Source organism: Lichenostomus cassidix, chromosome 9 (genome assembly GCF_008360975.1).
Source record: "Lichenostomus cassidix isolate B80296 chromosome 9, HeHo_3.0, whole genome shotgun sequence".
Lineage (NCBI taxonomy): Eukaryota > Metazoa > Chordata > Aves > Passeriformes > Meliphagidae > Lichenostomus > Lichenostomus cassidix.
The window spans coordinates 16,140,257-16,160,655 of record NC_139490.1 but is presented as its reverse complement, the minus strand read 5'-3'; the positions used below and the strand labels follow the sequence as shown (position 1 = coordinate 16,160,655).

Sequence of the window (20,399 nt, the reverse complement as noted above, 5' to 3'; positions counted from 1 at the left end):
TTTAGAATATATGCTAAGTTTGTTGTGAACAGAAAGGTGAACTGATATTCTCTTTCTCCCACTGAGAGCAGAGTAAGGGGCTTTCAGTTGCATTTTCAGGCTGACAGTGGTTTCACAAGAAAGGTGCTCTGTTTTCCATCACTGGAAGCCTTTATTGATAGGTTAATAGCACCTGTGTGGGTTGGATTATGTAACTCTCTCTTGACCTGGAGCAGGGCAATGGATTACACAGCTTTTCTAGGTTTATTTTCAGTGAATCATGCAGCATATGGAATCTTTTAAAGTGATGATCTCAATGTCTGGCTGAATAGTTCATGCAGGTTTTCAAATTTTAGCTATAACTTTATTAAAGAAGATGTTAAGATCAAGAATCACTCAGGGTTTTGTCCCAGAGCTTAGATCCTTGACACAAGCAGAAAAAACCAGTCCAGATTTTGTAGTATTTCAACTTTGATTTCTGGCTTCATTGACTGAGCAGATGGGATCAGTCCCATCTCAGTGTGCTGCAAGGAGAATAATGGTGATTGCAACTCTTGTTTTAGGTACTTGGAATATTTCTAATTCAGAGCTTAAATTAGTTTCAAATTGTTTGTAAAATTAGTGCATGTTATCCTTAAGTGCAGCTGAAGGCATGTTGTTAATCACATGCATTTGTTTTTATTATTGTGGCATGTTTTTTTCAACTTAGCAAATATGAGCTTAAACCCTGTCCAGCTGAAATCTGGAAAGTAAGGACACTGACTTTGGATGCTCCAGAATTTCAAAGTCCCTTCTTCCCCTACATAAATGCTGAAATCTTGAGAGCTAAATTTAGCCCTCAAGCCATTTTTAATTTTTTTTGAGCTGAAAAAAAATCTATGAACTCCTAAAATAGCAACTTCTTTTGGTAGTGATGACAGAGTTGTTGCACTAATATTGTTGCTGTGAAGTCTAAGATTTTTTTTTTAGTAGAAAATTTACAGAAAGTAAAAATATATAAGTTCCAGTAAATGTTTTAACAGAAATAAAGGGAGTCTGTTAGTTTCAGCATGATAACTAAAATATAGGACTTCTGTTCCCTTTTTAAACAGAACTCTTCCATGACATCCAGAAATCGTTCCTATTAATAATTTTTTTTCAGGCTTTGCCAGCATGTAAATCATGCCACAACTGGGAAAAGTCATTACCCAAAATAAAAAGGAAATCAGAACCACCACAACAGCAATATATGATGTGTTGAGCATTCCCAACACTGAGCTATTGTTAAAGGTCTAAAAAGGAGGTTGGCCAGCAAATGAGGTGTTGTGCCAGGCTGCTGCTAAGAGCCCTGACAGAAGTAGCTTACTGCTTGATTAAACTGGTGCAGCACAAAAATGGGTGGAGAGGAGAGAGCAGGTTTTTGTGGCTGCCTGCAGAGCCCAGATGCTCCATGCTGTTGTCACAGAGTGCTGTCAGCACGTTTTTGTACAGGCTGGAAATGGGGCAAGGCCACAGCACAGGAGAGATGCAGCTCCAAGGAGTAGGAGGAGGTGTGATGAACCAAGCCCCTTCAAAAGCATGGTTTGACTTGCATGTATTTTTCCCTTGGAAATACTGAACACTGTACAATCACCAGAACACCTTCTGGGTCATTGATTTGGTTTTTAAGGATCAGGGATCCAGCTGAGTGAAATACCAGAGTTTTTCCCTTGCACCCCAATCTGTTCTAAACCATCAGAGCCTTAGATATTTGCAGAAACTCATGTTAAATCTGGACAAAAATAAATCCTTTTTGAGTATTCATCTAGTTTTTCATGCAGTGAGTTTTGTCTTGCTGTGTTGTAGATTACTACAGTCTTTTCCAAACAATCAAGGTCAACTGCAACTTTGGGTTTCTGCAGCACCAAGCACCATGCAGGCACTGTGTATAATACCACACAAGGGGTTTTAATTTCTCCTTAGTGCATATTAAAATTTATATATGCTTTAATACCTTAATGGTAACCTCATTGCGAAGTTCTATGTGGAAGCAGTTACTGAAAGAGCATTTCTGTTTTCTTTTTCCTCCCATGTGGTACCTTTTTGAGAGAAAAAGTGCAGTCCTAGTGCTTAAATTGCTATGGAAAATCAGGTGCCTTGTAAGACTTCTCTGTTATTACAATGCTGATATTTGAAAGAGTTTGTTTAATCTTAAGGTGTCTACATTTTCATTTAAGGTTTCTTAGGCATTTTCTAAGATGGTGGCTAGTAAAATAGTAAGAAATGGCAATCTGCAGAGCTAAGAAAATCTAAACAATAACAATAATTTTTAAAAAGGAAAAAGCTGCAAAAAACCCCCAAACCATCTCATATCTGCTTTTCTAGAAAATGCAAAAAACTGTCCAGAACTTCTGTTGCACTTGACCAGAACAGAATTGGAAGTAACAGCTTGGTTTTGAAAGCATTTATATCTTATTACTTGTCCCTTGAATTGTGTGGTTCTTCTGCCATCAGGGTTTCACAGAAGCAAACCTTCCAAAGCAAATAAATAAATAAAATCCCAGCTGACAAGCTAATATAAATGGTATGAAACAGAAGGGTAAATGGGGAGGGGGGGGAAGTCTGATTTGACATAAACAAATTAGAGCTGTTGACAGTGTGGGTGATTTTGAGAAATGCAGTTCCATTAAATTCACAGATATGAATCCTGACAAATAACAAGCCATGGTAATTTATATAAACAAGGAAAGGAAATAATGGGTGGATGTGGAAATCTAACAAGAACTTGGGTGTTAGTACAGCACAAAACATTGTGGCAGTATGGATAGAGAAAACTGAGAACCCCTGCCATGATGAGGCAGAGCTAACATGTACTGTCCCACTGGAAATAGATGTGCCAGCATGAGAAGATGGAGGAATTAGTGTATTTCTATGCCTTTCCCATTTTTCATAGCAAAACCAGAAAGCACATGGTTAGATTGTAATGTCAGATAAAACCCAAGGTGTCTCAGTGCTGTGCTGTAGACTAAAGTTCTGGTGCAGGTGTCTCCAAGGCTAACTCAAGCTGTGAGACCCTCTGCAACCATACAAGCTGTGCATGGGTAGTTTGTTTGTCTCTTGGAACTCCTTTTAATTCATCTGGTGTTTTATCTACTTTACACTCAAGTTTCTGTGCAGGTATGTGGTGCTTGTTCAGTGGAAATGGTCAATACCACACATAACCTGCTGCTTCCTGCCTGCAGGCGCCTCATGGAGTTCATATCCTTCTGTTCTTTTTTGTAGAAAGAGCCTTTTTCACCTTTTGTTGAGGGTTCTTAATGAACAAATCTATTAAATATTCAAAGCACTGTATTTATTTAGATAAAAGCTGTTAATTATAAATGACCAGCCATATGGCCATTATGACTAACACGTAGAAGGGTATAGAGGGAATAAATATTTTAGATAATAAAGGACTGGTTTAGAAAATAGAAGTTTTCTTGATATTATGTTTCATGTAGATTTAACAATGGAATGGTGATTGGTAGCCTGCAGAGGTTCACAACAAAGAACTTTGTTTCTTTTTCTTTTTTATTTTAATCCCTCGCCATTGAAAGTTGGCTATTAAAAAAAAAGGCACAAATGAAAAGCCTCAAGGAAAGCCAGATGGCTGAATATTGGCATTTGAAATGAAAGTAAAATATTCAGCTATACATATGTGTCTTAAATACACTGAGCTGTAGTCCTTTGTTAGCCAGACTCTCTTCTCTATTGCTTTTGCACTGGGAAATTTAAACTTGCTTTGCATATTTTTCAGTAGATCAAAGTTGAGTAAAAATGTGGTTAAGGAAGTTTTGCTTATTGGTTCTAGCCCCAAATCAAAGATACAAGGTCAGGTTTTTGCCAGAATGTCCTAACCTGAAGTCTGGCAGGTTTGTTTGGTTTTTTTGAAGCTCTGCCCATGGATAGGGATATTATTAGCAGCCTTTTGAACATATCTCAGCTTTTCCTGATAACACTGCCGTTGCATGAAGTTTTGCTGATACTGAGAATCTTTAAACTTTGTAGTGATGATGTCCTTGTTGCCTGGAACCCTGTTGTGAAAAATGAGCAACAATTCAGGAAAACTTGTGTGGAGATGAGAAGATACCACCAAAACTGAAAAATTCAGTGGAGATATATGAAAACTCAGTGCTTCTACAGAAGCCCAGCCAACTCCTGGAGCAATCTAAGAAATTCCCTGCAGGTATTCAGTGTTTTTCATCTGATACATAAAAGAGAAACCATTGTATTGTTACTGCATTGACACCCTCCTGCTTTGGAGGAAAATTTCCTTTTAATATTTCCTGTACCTTCTAGTTTTAATAGTCAGGACACACATTTGAAGCCAGTGATTGAAGACTAGGGTAGCATCAATTACTGCCACTGATAATGCAACTTCGGAAAATGTGTCTGTCAGATATCCAGGGATGTGGATAGTGCCTAAACAGAGCCTGCTGCTTTCTTTCTACCATCTTGGTTCAAAGGGCCATTGATGGAAATGGGCATGGTTTGTGCTTCTCTCAGTTGTGGAGAAAGCTGAAGAGGTTACAGTTCACTCCAGTCAGACCTGTTTCCTGTGTTTTTCCTATCTCTGTCTCTGTGTGGATACGAAGTCAAGCTGGTTTTTGTGTGTTTCTAGCCTGGACTTGCTTGCAGGCTCACTTTGCTGCTGTCAGAAACTCGTCACTCCTTCCTGTCTTGAGACTAATAATTGAATTTACTGAACCAAACTGCTGGCATTTGAGATTCAAACTGTGGTAAAAAAGCTCCATGGTGTAAATTAAAACTGGTATGGATTCTGTTGTGTGTCTCTCTAAAGTCTCTTTCAGGCTTTTTTACAACCTTCATCATTTGGCCCATTTGCCCAGTAGTGCTGGGAATTTCTGTGGCATGTGAGACAGTGTAAATACCATTTTGGCAAGTCCCTGTATACCTCGGGGAGGCTGTGGGTGTGTGCAGCTCTATCTACCTTACTCTGTCGATGTAGGGAGCAAAGAAGGTATGAGCAGAAATGAGACGTGGTGGGGGCTGGACTGGTGGCGTTCCATCAGGTCTTCACTGTCAAAGTTGCTGCCTACAGCACTATATTTTTGGAGCAGTTATATATTACAGTAATGCCAGATGCTGCTCTGAAGGAAGATTTGGAGAGTGAAAACGGATTAAGGTTTATTGTAAAATTGCTAAATCTGTGTGAAGACATGCAAGATCTGATTCCTGTTCTTCAGTACAGGGATGATTCACCACTCTGAGAAAATATTAGGAAAGAAATAGGCCTATCTAACAGCTTTAGATTTCTGCTTCAAGTAGATGAAGGGTTATTTAAAATAGTCCAATTTTGAAAAAACTTTTAAATAACCACACAGTTTTTCACTTGCTTTTAGTTCTTAACCCATGCCAGTTTTCTGACACAGTAGCAATAGCTAGAAGAGATTTCCAGCAGTGTTCTGTGGTCACAAAACAGTGACTCGCCCAAGAAATGAATAAAAATTTCAGTCTAAGTTTGTATCTGGCACCTGACTGACAGAAACACTTAGCACAAAGTCAGATATCTGACCCACAGCAAACTTAAGTCATGTTTGAAATATTAATGAGTAGACACAAAATATTTTGACTGTTCAAATATTGGTAGTGTTTAATATTTGTAAATTAATTCAGCCACCAAACATTTTGATCTGTTCTGGTTACTCAAAAACTGCAGCTGCAGAAGCCATGTACAAATCCTGAATATTTAAAAATGAAATGGAAAATACTGGTTCTGCTGCTGAGACAAGAGAAGATGATCTAAACAAAAGTTGTCATTGGAGATGTTATCACAGGTTAGGGAAACTGTGCTATGTATCCTTGATGTTCTGCAGATAATTAGACTAGGTGCCCTCTGAGCAACCTTACATTATTGTTCAGAGGAGTTCAAGCTTAGTGGGAAATCCATAGCACAGGAGGAATTTCTGTGCTCTTCAGGTGAGTCAGTGCTATCATGATCCACACAAGTGGCTTTAGGCCAGTCCTGTTGGACTGCTTCCTATGCTTATGGGGCAGAGGATGGCAGTAACTTCACCTAAAACACTACTGCCTGTATCTCATCACATGCACTGCTTTTTAAGAGGCCAAGAGTAGTATTTGGGTGCACCATATGGACCAGGGGTAGAAAAGAAGGGGCTTTCTTGAGCTGGCTGTTAGAATTTTTGTATGAATCCATAATGGAACTTCCACTTAATTCCCACTGCTCAAGTTTAATCTAGATGCAGAGTTCTTTACTGTCTTCCTTCATTTGTTGAGACTGTTGAGGAATGCTCTTACATTCTCATTTCTATTTGTAAAACCCTTCCACTCTAGCAGATGGAAATGTATTCAGCGACTCTGTCTTATTTAATGTGAAAGTCAGTCTGTCTGTTCCATGTATCCCTACAGTCAAGTCTGTTTTCAATCCTTTGTGTCACCCTCCCAGTTAATTTGTCTCAAATTGTACAGTGACAGCATTACTGTTTAAGCCAAAATCCCTTAGTCCATGTCTGTCTTTGTTGCCTTTCTTTCTTCCTCCTTGAAGCTATTTGCAATTAAACCTCAGTAAAATATGAAGCACCAGAAATGTTAGACTATCTTGGCAATGAAGAGGCATGAAACAGATGAATAATGAGAAGCACAAGATAAGAAGCAGTAATGCCACTTTCATTCTGGAGTGCCTATTCTGGCAATGAGTTCACATCACCTTTTACAGTTTTGTATCCTATTTATGAGTCATAGGAATGATTAAGGGGGAAAAAATCCTACCAGAGAAGAGTCCTCAGATTTGTTTAAATTATGGAAATGGGAAACTTCAAGGCCCTTTTTGCTAAAGATTAAGAATTAACTATCTGAGATTGCTAATGCACTTCAACTAAGAGGAGTGTGGGGGTAAAGGAAAGAGGAGATTCTCCTGCTCGTGTTTTTTCCTTGGATGTGCCCATTTTGAGCAGTGTGTGAGCAGAGCTGACACAACATCATAAGCTGCTTTCTTTTTATTTCTTCCCAGATTGGCCTGGGACAATTCTCTGTTCATGGATAATGCATGTTTGTGACAAATGTAAAAAGCAAAGCTCAGTGAACAATGAGCACGAGATTGCAGAGATCCAAAGACTTTCCTTGAAGCTTTCTTAGCTTGTGTATTTTTCCATGTGCAAAAAGCATGTTGGAGCTATGGAACTGAGTGGACCTCTTTCTCTTCTTTCATATGGACCTCTCTCCTTCTTGTCACTGAAATTTGCTGAGAATTGCCAATACTGTGAATATGCAGCATGGTTAATTTTGTGCTATTTATTTAGCATTGCGTTTAACAGCTTGGAGAGCGGGAATAAAAATTCTGCTGGATATTTCTGTGTGGTGTGCAAAGGGGCAAGTTTGTGAGTCACAGGAGACCGGGACGCAGTGAGAGAGAAATACAGAGGCATTAGGACTGACTGCTTAACACTAAGGTCAGCCTGGGTAGGGCAAAAATACTTAGCCAAAAGAAAAGAACAAATTTAGTGTCTGCTGCCGCTTTTACATAGCTGATTGTGACTGCATGTTACAGTTTGAGTAACTGGAATATAGACACCCATGTAATGGAAAGTTTTTAGGAGTTATGCCTCTGTCACTGCTCTTGGGTTACAGAAGAAGCAAATTTTCTTCCTCTCCCTCTCCTCCCCCCCTTTTTTTTGTTTCTGGCAGAACAAGGTTTTGTTCAAGCTTTGGCCACCAGAAAGCCTTGAAATAGTAGTAATAAGGAATTCTCCAGATAATGAAGGAAAAAAATATTATCATTATATTCCCACAAAATGTCTAAGTTAGGATAAAATTTCCCTTAAGAAAAGAGTTGTTTGAGGGTTGAATCAGAATTGATCTATGTAGACCCGTAGGTAGAGGCATGCAATGCCATTTGTTTTGAGAGGATTTTGAATGTTTAATTTGGATAATAAAATGCTAAGTATCACTGTCTAATTCTTGGGCTGCGGTAGTTAATGGTACCTGAGAATAAAAAGCTCAGAAATGCCACTGTTCCATAGTCACTGACTTTATTGTAAGTGAAAGATGTCCCTTGGACAAAAGCAAGACATCTCATGCTCAAGAGATATTCCTGACTTCCTATGCCTCATTTAAGTTGGATCTGGTTGTGATTTTAATTAAATGTTTTTTCAGTTGGAAAATGTTGATTCATGGAAGCCAAAACACTTTGGGGAAATGTGCTGATTTGTAATTTCTTTCATGGTGGTGGCTGTCTGGCTTTCACACAAGATTCTATTTTAGATCTTAGAAATCTGAAATAAGTTCAGGAAAGCCAGAAGTTTACTTCATATCTTTCCTTTTGATCCTCTTTCCCAGGGATTAATCCAGAAAGGATTAATTATTTAAGGTTAATATGTATTCTTTAAAATGTCTCATTACTGTCTTTAGGTGACAGGATTTCTTTTGCTATGGGGTCTATTCTTTTGCAAGTCAACAAATACTCCCAGCTGTGCTTTCCCAGCCCTCTCCCCTTCAGGGCACAAGCTTAATTTCCTCTTTCCTTTTATAAGTTTCATATCAAGAAAGATGGGAAAACTGAGTCAGACCTGCATTTCATTTTCTGCCTGCTAGCACACTCCTTCTGCAAATATTGATGTCTTCTGTTTCATATATTTTCTTTTCTTTTTTAGTTTAGAAAGAAAGAGTGAGGCCTTTTCCCACTGAAGAACTTTCTCACATGGAATTTCTCATGGATTCTGATTGGTGCCCCCTTAACATTCACTTACCCTTTGATTTGTTCTCACCAGTAAGGTGGTATTGCAGTTTCCTTGTGCCAGAGTAGGTAACAGCACTTTCATCAAAATTTTATCCCTAATACCACCTGTGATTTATTCATCCCACTCTCACAGAAAAGCAAATGACACTGATAGCAGGGAAAAGCTGCAGTCACATTCAGAGTTTATCGCTGACTCTGTGCATGATGGAGCCAAGATAAATATATTTTTTTATTTTTCTGCTCACCCCTCCATCTTCCCCAGCCCATGTCTTAGTTGATTGGTAGGTTATTACTTTGAAATATTTGCAGAAATGAGAGAGTAACTGGCCCTTAAACATGTAAACTTAAGGCAATCAAGGTTATTCCTGTTTATTTCTTGCATTTACCCTGCACCAATGCTGAGCACACCATTCTTGATATTATGTGTAATACTGAGTATTTATAGAAAAGTATTTCTTTTTCTTATTGATATGACCAGGCAAAAAGGTTGGTGTTTCAGGGCTGTTCTACAGACAGGTAATTGTTTCACAGAAAGATATCATTCTGTAGTTGGCCTTTAGTGGTGCCAGGCCCATTTTCCAGGAAGCTGAGGGCATCGTTTTACAGGAGTTCTACATTAGAAGATGTAAACTGCAACTTCCATTTCACATTGGCTTATTGTTTTCTGGATGGAATTAGTTTAGCAAATACTTGGTCCAGTTTGGATGATAAACACTTTAATGTTCAACCTATGTTGCAAGTGATGGAATTTTTAAATTTAGATTGAGAAAAATTGGTATTACATATGTACAAATTATCTGGTCTTGAGTAGCCTCATGAATCTAGGGCATTGTAAATTCAAATAGCCTCTGAAATGAAGGACATCTTTGCATGGCTGCCAGGGAGCAGTATTTCTGGCACTTGTGTGTGGTGGCATTGGTGTGCATGCTTATACCCACAGTTTTTCCAACCAGTATTTTATCAGCTGTAATATATAAAACATGACTCATTTTAATTTAGTCTAATTGGAGTTTGCAAACAGTAATTCCAAACAAAACCAGTCACACTATATTAAACACTTAACTGTGGTGAGCAAGAGTGCAGGTTTTGTTTCTGAAGGGTAGTCTGTGTACAAGAGGTATTTAATTAGTTTTCATCAGAGCTATGGATCCTCTATTTGGGGATTATAAACAAGCCAGAAAAATCTGGCAGAGCTGAATTGCTGTGTGCAAGCTCATGACTAAAAATAGTGCCAAGATGCATATAGAGACCAAACAATACCATCCTAAATCTACTGAGAAATCTCGTGTGAAAACAAGGGTTAAACTCTAGCTTTGGATTCACGCTGTAAACCTCTCCCTTCTTCCATCTGGGTATCAGGCACAGAGTTCTTATTCTCCCCAGTATGCCATCTCTTGAACTGACAATGGCTGATCATGAGCCTACTAAAAAATGCTTCAGTGTATTTTGAGAGTTGAAAGGACTAACAAATGCAATATATATGAATGTGATACATTTGTAATGAATTTGACACACACAAAAATACGTTACAGAAGTGTGGAGAATGTGGTTTGACCATAAGGATGCCAGGGGATCTTAAGCTATTAAGGCTGGAGCTTTGTCCTTAATTCACCCTGTCATTTCTAGGTATTACAGTGTGTGGCACCAAATGTTACACACAGTCTCACATCTAGTGTAAAAAAGGATGGTATAATGTGAAGTATATTGGGCAAAAGTAGTCTGCTGTGAACTAAGTTTCAGTCCATGATTATCACGGTGTATATTTAGGACAGGTCTGTGCAATTACTTCAAGGTTTTTGTACATGAAGGATTTGTAACACTGGAAAAAAAAATCCCGCAAAATTATTCAGTGTGTTTGGAGTACAGAGTATTTAACATGACACATTAGAAAACAGGTACTTAGGAGAATCTAATGGCTCAAGATAACACAGAAATCTATATTTTGCCTCATTGGAGCTGCGTCTGTGTATTGTGTAAATCCATAGAGGTATATTCAAGGTGATTAGCCAGGATTTAGTTCTGTGTGGGAGCAGGGGGAAAAGGTCTAATGGAAATGTCGACAGACCATTAACTAGAGTATCGCTAATGGGTGATATAATAGAGAGAGATATTTTTAATTGTAAAGGGGTTAATTGGTATTCCTCATTTGCATTCCTTTCTTCCTGAGTGGTGGCAATTTAAGCTCATCCAGTGATAGGAAAGGTTTTTATACTGAGAGAATATGAAGGATCATAATATTTTCTCCAAGAAAATATGCAGGAGGGAAAACCAGAAATATATTAACTGACATATGATGACTATCCAGCTATAGCTGAGGAGAAAACTGATTTTCATCAGAATTTGCTAAGGGAGTGCCTGCAGGAAATTACTGTTTCCTTAGTAATTAGAAGAATTTGATTTTTTTAATTTTAATTGTTTTATATATGAGCATGAAAAAATAGCTCACATTGGTCAAAGTGTTTACTGTGAATTACATGTTGCAGGCTTCAACCCTTTTCTCTGTGGCCCTGTGGAGATAGAATTTTCATCTTCCCAACATTCCCAATTTTTTTTTTTGTTTGTTTGTTTGTTTTGGTACTATTGCTTCTCAATTCTGTTTTCCGCCAGCCTTCACTGATCTGTGCATGCTTTCTCTAGAGGTCTAACAGCTTTTTCATTCATATTTCACTTACCCTCCTGTGTTGCTCTGAGGTATGCTGCAAAAAATCTTTTATGTGGGTTTTTATTAAGTACTGAAAGCATACACGTTTGAAAAATACATGATAAAGTTGCAGGGCTTATAGGTCTTAAGTATATTTCATTTAACAAATAGCATCTTTTAGTTTCTTTGCAACATTAATGCCTTAAAGATTTTAACCAATATCAGCAATTTCATCATAAATACTATCTTAATATACATAGCCCAACTATATTTTAATAGAAGAATTTGCCAATGTTTCAGTCCTAAACTACAAATTGCAATTTCTTCTTTAGTTCTTGACAGTCTTCCAATGTTTACTGCACTTTTATTTAGTAGTCCAGATTTTTTTTTCTTTTTTGTGGAAGTGAATAAAGCTGACTTTCCCCATCTTTGCTCATTTCCTAATGGATTTATGGGACTGCTTTGTCTGTAGTACTGGGAAAAAAAAGATGATTATATCAATAAGTGCAGATAAGAGACATCAAGTTTCTAGAGAATTTCTCAACTCATTTCAAGACTTCTTGCTCTAGACTTCATCATCAGGTCCTTTTACAGATTTTATGAGCTGTGAGGTTCCAGGCACACTTGTTTAAGGGTTCAGAGATGCTGTGGGGCTCACTGGAGCTCCTTGTTCACAGCTGAGTCTCTGACCAGCTTGGATGAAAGCAAGAAGTTGGATGTTCCTGAATGAGACCCAACTGGCCTGCCTTCCATCTGCTGGGCTGCACTGGGTCTCTGCTGCCCACTGATTGCATAGGCAGGGTGGTCCTCTCACAAATAACAGCATCCACATGGTGCCAAAATCCCAGGCTAGTTCTCAGCTTGATCAGCTTCCCAATCTGCTTCGCCACATAGCCAAGTGACGTTTGTGCCAGAATAAGGCCAAAGGAAGAGCTGGGGGTAGGAGGGAAGCAGAGCTGCATTCTTGGTTCTGGTTTTTTTAGCTGCAGTGCTGGCTTACATAAATTTGGAATGCCTGGGGATTGTCAAGAACTCTGGTGAAGCACTTTGCAACTTATGTGTGTGGTCACATTTGTGTGCTGTGTACCTACCCTGTTCTGCCTGCCTTGAGGCACTTGGGTGGTTGCATGTACTTGCCAGAGTTGTGGAGTTTCTGGGGCAGGGAGCACTGCCTGTCAGCTCCCCGGCTGCCTGCAGGATTTTCTTTGTTCCTGTAGGCTTCAGCAGGCTGAGTCCCAGTGCACCAGCTCTGGCATGTGTGCTGCCTGGGCACTGGAGTCATTCCCAGCGAAGCTTCAGCACACTGGTAGTGTTTGTAGCATGGGGAATTTTCACTCCAGTAAAAGTCACGGACCACCTTGGCAGGGGTACCATTCTCACGCTGTGAAGTGCCCTCTGCTTTGTGTAGTGCAAGGAAGTGCTTTGGTTGAAAAGAACACCATCCTCTTTGTTTTTCTGGATTCTCCCTCATTCTCACCCAAAATTATTTCTGTTCTGGATCATTTCCATGACCCAGTTCCCTGCAAGGCCTCACAAATGGGAATGAGCAGCAGGCTGGGGAGGTGACAAACAAGCTTAAACTGCCTGGCCTTTGTAGTCCATAGGAAGAAGAGTGTTTCTTTAGGGCTAGAAAATTGAGGCTAGCAGAGCAGAAACAGTATCCTGTGAGTGCAACCCCACTGACACAGCTGGGTTTATCTTGGAATAATAAACCCACCTACTGCCCCCTGGATAAGTTCAACAGTGAAAGCACAATTTTGCCCGTGCAACTGCATCTGTGTTGGGGGATTTTACCAGCTACTCCTATGCTATAAATACAGATGTCTGTATTTGGGACCTGACCATAGAATGTATCTTTACCAGCTTTAACTGATTTTAGCTAGGAGCTAACTGGCTCCAGAAGAACTACTTATAGCTTAACATTTCTGTGGAAAATGTACCATTTAGTAATTAATGGGTTTGGAAAGCAGCCAGAATCTTTCAATCTAATCCAGTTTAAGAAAAAAGAATCAATTGACTTTTTTTTTGAATGGTAAATATCATGAAATATTTTACACAAGATCATGGTTAAAAATAGCCTAGTTGCACTAGCTGTCATGTAGGATAAATCACTTGCATCAGGATGTGATCTTTGTGATTTGTGGTCTATGCAAATAAGCACAAGGTTTTGCTCCATATTTTGTATTCAGGCAAAGTTCCCTGTGGACTTCAATGGGAATTTTGCCTAAGCAATAACAGCAAAATTGGTCCCATGTGAAAAAAATTGATCACTGGGGAAAATTTAGAGATTTTTCTTAAAGGCACAGATGGCAGTTAAGCATTTAACTTTAATTGGCTTTTTACATGAGTAGGGACCCCTCTACTGTTTTACCTTCAGAAGAATCCTCCTCAGAACTCTGAAGAGAGAAATGTGCATGATGGCTGTGGATAGTTTGTTGCTGGGAGGGATAGAGCCAGTCTGCTCCAGGGAAGTGAAAGAATGCTACAGAGGGATGTGAAATAGCTGAAACAAATACCAAGATGGAGAAATGAGAGCTTCCCTCACTCATCACGTGAGTAGTTTTACTTGTCATGGCAGCAGTGCGTGTCTGAGGAGGGAGAGAGGGGCAAAAGGATGGGAGAGGGAGCAACTGCAGAACTTCAAGGGATTTAAGAATGCTTAAGGGGGAAAAGCATGAATGTTAAAGCTTATCTGGGGCATGGAATGAAATAATTTGGGAAAAGTTGCCTTGAAGGCTCAATTTAGTATTTCAGCATGTCATGTTGAAAATTAATTGCAAATAGATTCTTAAGTTTTTACTTTGCTTAGCATGATGGTAGGTGGGTACCAAGACTGTGAAAAAAGGAGACAGTTGTTTAAGGTCAGCATCATGGTGAGACTGTGCTTGAGTTTGGAGGTAGTTTTTCTATGCATTTTCCTCAGATTAACCACTTCCATTTAAAAATATTTATTAACTCATGTCTAAATCCAAATAAAAATCTAAGCAGCTTTTTTCAATTGGTGCTAATGGCACATCACAGTGATTGCTGAGCTGAGAGTTAGAATGAAGTAGAGGTAAGACTGTCAGAAAATTTCACTTGCCTCACACATGGGCATGATAGTCTCTGTGAGGAAACTGTGGTTTTATCGGGAAATTAAGACAATAACTGGGACTGATTAGAACCAAATGCCATGTGCTGGAACCAAGAAAAGCTAAAGGTGAGTCAGGAACAGTCAAGAATAGTAGGAAGGCCAGTCTTAAGAGGTGTGGGATCAGGCAAGGAATCCATACTGCAAGGGACATGAAGTGGCTAGAGCAACTGCAGACTGGCAGCAATAAAAACTGACTCAGAAGTAAGCACACAGGAGACAGGAAACAGCAATTGAAGCTAAGGAGGCATTGTAAAGAAGAAAGAAGTAAACCAAGTTTAGCTTAGCTTAGTCGAGGAATTTGTTAATCAGCCAAAGTCAGCATCTTAATGGTCTCATTTGTAAGTGTTGGTAAACTGGGAATCATTGTGATGATTCTGGCTTGGTCAGCCTTTGGTCTTGGCAAAACTTGACTGATAGTAACTCTGTGTCCTTAAATTGCTGTATGGACATGTCTTGTTCAATAGCCTCTCCCTGTTCACTGGAATGTAGGTTTTTGGGTACAGGGATGCATGTTCTTATCGTGGTCTCCTAGGTTAGGTGTCAGGAATTTCTAGGTTTAAGTCCTCTATTTCAGGTTTTTATTTCAGATTTTTTTAGAATTTGTGGAGTCTCCATACCTAGAACTTTTCATCTTTTCTCTATTGGTCAGCTATAGAAATCTGTCATGGAACTGCATTCTCTGGAGAAGCTTTGGATGACCTGGGGAGGGGTGCATTCAAAGAGAAGAAACCCGTCCTTTTTAACCCTTACAAATGTAAATAATTGCATAGCAGTCTCTGTACCAAGTCAAGTGTTATCAGGTTCAGGCCTGGAAACATGGCATTTGCATTTCTTGGACAGCCTTCCTTCTCCATTCACCAGCCAAGCAGAGACTGTGTCACTGGCTCTGACTCTAATCCATTTGTCCTCAAGCTTCCCTTACTTCAGGGACAGGCAGTCTGTCTTTCTCAGTCACTAAGTGGTCTGTTAGCATCTTAAACGAATATTCTCTTCCTCTTAAAGCCCTTTGTCTCTGAACTGCCCGCAGTCTTCAGGCTTTGCAAATCCTGAGCCTGTCACTGAGCCTGAAAGGACTCATCATGCCCTGGACAGAGAAGCTTCCTGCAGAGGTTTGCAACCTCCTCATTCCATACTCTGTGCTCCAGCCCACTCCCAGCATGGCCAGGCAGAGACTGGGGTATCCCACAGCTATTCTAAGACTGAGTACTTGCCAGTGAGCAGCTGGCAAGATTGTTCATCTTTTCCTGATGTGCAAATGTCAGCCACAAGTCAAATCACATCTCTCTCTCTGTATGTATTTTATATGTGTGTGAGCATATACATACACATACATAAATAAAATGGGTTAATCTTCAAGGTATGTAATGAAGCCTTGCACAAGTTCTTCTGAAATTCAAAGCAAGTGCAAGTAATCTACGTCTGCCAGAATTGTGTGGTTGTTAACTCTGGGAAGGATGTGGAGCAAAGGGATGGGGAGAGGGGATTGGCAGTGACTGTGAGGGATGCATGGTTCTCCACCACTTGCTGTTTGGAGGCCAGCAAGGCAGGTGCAACATGGGAACACAGGTAGCAATTTGTGGAGATGCACATATTTGTGTTCATTAGGCTTCTTTTATAACCAAGGAGTGAAAGCCAGTTGTGGGTTCATTAGAGTTGCATTAAAGTTGTTTAAAGGTGAATAGCACTGTTCTGTAGAAACTTGTGGAAAAAACAATGAACAACACAAGACCTGAATTTTGATCCAGCTCTGTTATTGAAGCAGGAAGTGCCATGATCAAATCTGTAAGTGCTTTTTCCTGCATTATGAGGTAATTTAGAAGTTTTTGTGTGCAATAACCAGGAATGGAACTGCCAGCTTTGCATAGGTCATAACTCCAGGGCCCTTCCTGCAATCCTACTGTAAAGAAAAATGGACATTTCCTTCTACAGCTGATGCACACATGATCCCCAGGAACCCTGGTGCAAGAATGAGAAGATGTGGAAACTGCCAAAAGCAGAATAACATAGGTATTCAGGCAGAAGACTGTATCTGAGTTCAGTTACTGAGATGAACCATGTGGTGAAGACACAAGCTAAGTGTTTCACACTGAGATTAAGATTAGTAGTAGTCCAAGTTGCTTATGAAATTGTAATGACTTTACAGTGGTATCTTTTTTAAAGTAACTTGGAAAGAAGTTTGTGCAATTTCTCTGTTTTCAGTGTATAACTCAGGGCAGAGATAGAGAAAGATTTAATTCTGGAGAAGTATTGGAAATAAGAGGATATTATGTGACAGGAATCTCTAGTTGATGAAAATTAAAGGGTTTCCCAATTACCATATGGCCACAGCTGTTTTTAAGATATCCTCCAAGGAAGGAAAAAATCAGAAGCAGAGCTGGGGGCTAGCCTCTGGGCTAGGGGAAGAACTCTCTTCCTGGCACTGCCTCCAGTTCTACACTGTAGGTACTTCCCTTCCAGATCTTTGTTCCCTAACACAAAGAAAAGACTTCTATATCTTCAAACCCTCTTCTTCTGGCTTTGTAACCCTTCTTAAAGCATCCTTTTGAAATGGTCTCTTGGAGGTGTCATGTGGAAGAGTCACTGCCCTGTTTCACAGGGTTGCAAGAGGTGTGCTGGGACGTGCACTATTACAGTGAGCACAGAATGAATTACCAGTGAATATGAGAGACAGTTATAGGATCAGGCTTTTTTCAGAGTGTGGTTCCAATGCATGAAGGAGGTCACTGTATTTTCCAGTGTGTCTAGTTGGCTATCCTGAGTGCTGTTCAGTGTGGAGTGATGTTGATATTCCAGTTCTGGGGTAGTGAGCCTCCAGCAAGTTCTCCTGTGCTCTGTAGGCAAGGTCTAATTTGTGTACCAGCACAGCTTTTCATGTGAACATGCATTACTTTGAAAGGATTTCATTCCATGACCATAATTTCTGTTGCTAGTTTTGCAAATAAATTCCACTGCTACTGTAACATCAGAGTCAAGATTTATGGCTAGAGAGAAATATGCCTGTACCTTAAGAAGGAGAAAGAATGAAATGTCATTGGACAATGGGGTAATGCAATCTGTGCACATTCAGCCATCGCTCCTTTCCCTGGCTTTGGCGCAGGGAGTGAACGCTTTTGCTTTGTGTCCAGGCTGCAGGTTTGGGGGAGAGAAAGCAAAACTGCACATACTCTGCAAGGAGGAGCTATAACACAGATTGATCTAGTTCAGAAGAAAGGAAATGTTTTCTTCCAAACCATTACACAAATTCTGGATGAGCATAAAACTGTGTAGTTTCACCCTGAACGCTTTTCAAACAGAATGCTTCTTTCTAGAGTGTGCATGTCAACATAAGGAAAACGGCAAAAATGCCACCCTCAGTCTGTCCGAGCTGCGTAGTTTTGTTCTCGTGCAATGGGAGCAGGTGGTGGGAGGTTGTTTTGATGGGCTGAGAAGCTCCTCCCCTCCTTCCCCAAGCAGCATTCTCATCTGCGTCAGCAGTAATTGTGTGCCTTGCACTGCTTTTCAGTGAGGGTGAGTGCAAAAGATATATTAATATGAGGTATCAAACTGAGGGTTAGGTGTTCCTTTTAAGTGGCTGCTCATTTCCTTGAGCCATAACATGGGCTAAAGGTTCACCTACACATTCTCCGTGGAAGAACAATTTTTTTTTTTTTTTTTTTTTTTTGGCAAGGGAGAAGGAGGGGGAAAGGGCGTTGTTTCATACTCTTTCCTACCTATAGACTCCATGTGGTGTACAGTGCTGCCCATGCAGATCTTTTTCCTCCCCCACCACTGGATTATTTGCTAATCAGACTTCAGTGCAGTGGAGATAAGGGCGAGACTGTTGCCTAGCTAGGAGGCTGTGCCGGCACCCGAGCCTCGGAGCCAGGAGCGACGCCGCTGCCGCGCCGGCTCCCGGCGCGCCCCCGCTCCGGCGTCCCGCGTGTCCATGGGCCCGGCGCGGCGGAGCTGTCCGAGGTGCTAGGATGCTGGCTGCAGCCGGATTGCAGAGGGAGAGGAGCCCCACAGCCCTGCTGGCACCCGAAGGTAGGCTTGCTCTTTGTTTGAGAATCCCTGATTAATCAACAGCACCATCCACGGACCCGGGCAGCTGGAGAGAGCAAGCCTGCCGCTAGTCACGGAGGAGAGACAGAGACGATGCCACGAGCCAGACTGTTTCAGACCTTCTGTAAGTGGCAATGAGCGAGCAAGCGTCTTTCCTGCTGCAAGAAGCCATTTGGATAGGATATTTGCTGTTCCTTATATTCCTTTCTTTTTGTCTCCACAGAGCGTATTCAAATGAGGCACCTTAGAAATCTCTGTGTTAGTGCATATGAGGGTGCTGTAATCGTCTGTGTTGTAAAGTGGGTAAAAATCATCCAGGTTCTTCTCTGCTGGACCTCAAAGCAGGGTGTTGTTTATACCCTTCCATTATCCGTACCCTCTCCTCTCTGAATGTGGATTTAAAGAAGCAAGCACCTGTCTTTCCTTTCCACTGCATTTTTTTTTAAAGCCAAACTTTCCATGCCATTTTAATCATACATTAAGAAGATCTGTAACATAACACATTGACTTTTAGTGATGTTGGATTCTACAATCTGGGCAATTCTGCCAACAAGATTTAATGCACTTTAACTGAAGAAAAAAACTGAGCCTAACTGAAAATCTGTTTCTTATGGTGCTGAAATATCCCTTCCGACTGCACTGAGATAACCACAGGAAAGGGCTTTTACAGGCAAAAGTCACCTTTGATTATTGCACTTAGTGGTCCCCGTGGACTTGAATTTTGGTACGTACATATTTTAATACATCATATGAGCATGCTAATAAAATATGGTGCTAATTAGAATGAAAAAATAACATTACAAAATGAAAGAATGAGTAGTCAGAATGCATAATGACAAGGTTGCATGTATTTTTAGAATGTATTAATCAAACCATTGCTAAACTAAAAGCTGAAGTCCATTTGACTGGTTTTGTGTACTTCACATGTTGATTGTGCTTGTAATAAAGATGTTTGGCAGCTGATTTTCTTTTGTTTGTAAAAAGCAGTGTTAAATAATTAAAATAATTCATTTTTATTTTCTGATGAATTATTTGATATAATTTCTAACATCTATGATAGTTACTTATCAGTCCTGCTGCACCATTAATATTTTACAGCATCTTAACATAATGATGGTGGTAGTGAAATCTCCATTTCATTTTCTTAAGGAGATGGAAAAAAATAAGTCCATCAAGAAGCCCATGATTTCTTCTGAGTTCAAATGCACTCCTATTTGCATACAGAATGACTATATGTCTGCTTGTTGTGTGGTTTAATTTCTTCTGGTTGTTTATAAGTCCTCTGCATAATATTGGGATGATAAAAAGTCATAATTGCACTTAAGTGCTGGCCATTCTGAATCTAGGCTTGCAATTGTCCAGCATCCATGAGGTTAGGAGGAAGCCTTATTTTCCTCTGGGAATAAAAGTGGTAAAAGTGTTGCTGTATTGCAAAGTAAACAACAGCTTTTTACATCCTGGAGTCATAGAGGAGTCATTGTTAGCAAAGACCTTTTTGCTTTTCAAAAGGCACATGCAAGGGAGCCCAAGTTCAAGGCTCAGGGTATTTTTTAGTTCTTAAAACTGTAGGGAACATAGCTTTTCCCTATGAAGGGTGGGACATCTGTAGAAATGGACTATTTCATTAAACCCATGCAGTGGCATTCTTAGTCTACTGAAGGAGACACTTTTAACCTCTTTAAGTGAAGGGCTCAGTGCTACTTAGCTCCAGTGATTTCACCTAGGTGCTAGAGTCCATGCTGTGCAAATAATGAGCACCAGGTATATAACCTGTAATCCTAGCCAGAATATCAAGTATATTTTGTACTTCCAAATGACAGTAGTGGTTCCTTGGTTCTTTTTCTTTAAATGTCTGCATATGTCAAATGGTATGTAGTAGAAAACTTGCAGCC

General features: G+C 40.0%; 1 protein-coding gene across 6 annotated transcripts in view; it reads left to right on the top strand.

Annotated features, from left to right (window-relative positions):
- NYAP2 (neuronal tyrosine-phosphorylated phosphoinositide-3-kinase adaptor 2) overlaps positions 1-20,399 on the top strand; it is a 160,643-nt gene that overhangs the window by 7,714 nt on the left and 132,530 nt on the right. For 3 of the 6 annotated variants that reach the window (XM_085069623.1, XM_085069622.1, XM_085069618.1), the window contains exon 1: positions 17,923-19,231. The exons of 1 other annotated variant lie outside the window; for it this stretch is intronic. The gene's annotated coding sequence lies outside the window, so the exon portion shown is untranslated. Of the gene's footprint in view, positions 1-17,922; positions 19,232-20,399 lie in introns of those variants that run through there. 2 more of the 6 variants (XM_085069620.1, XM_085069619.1) reach the window with 2 other exon arrangements.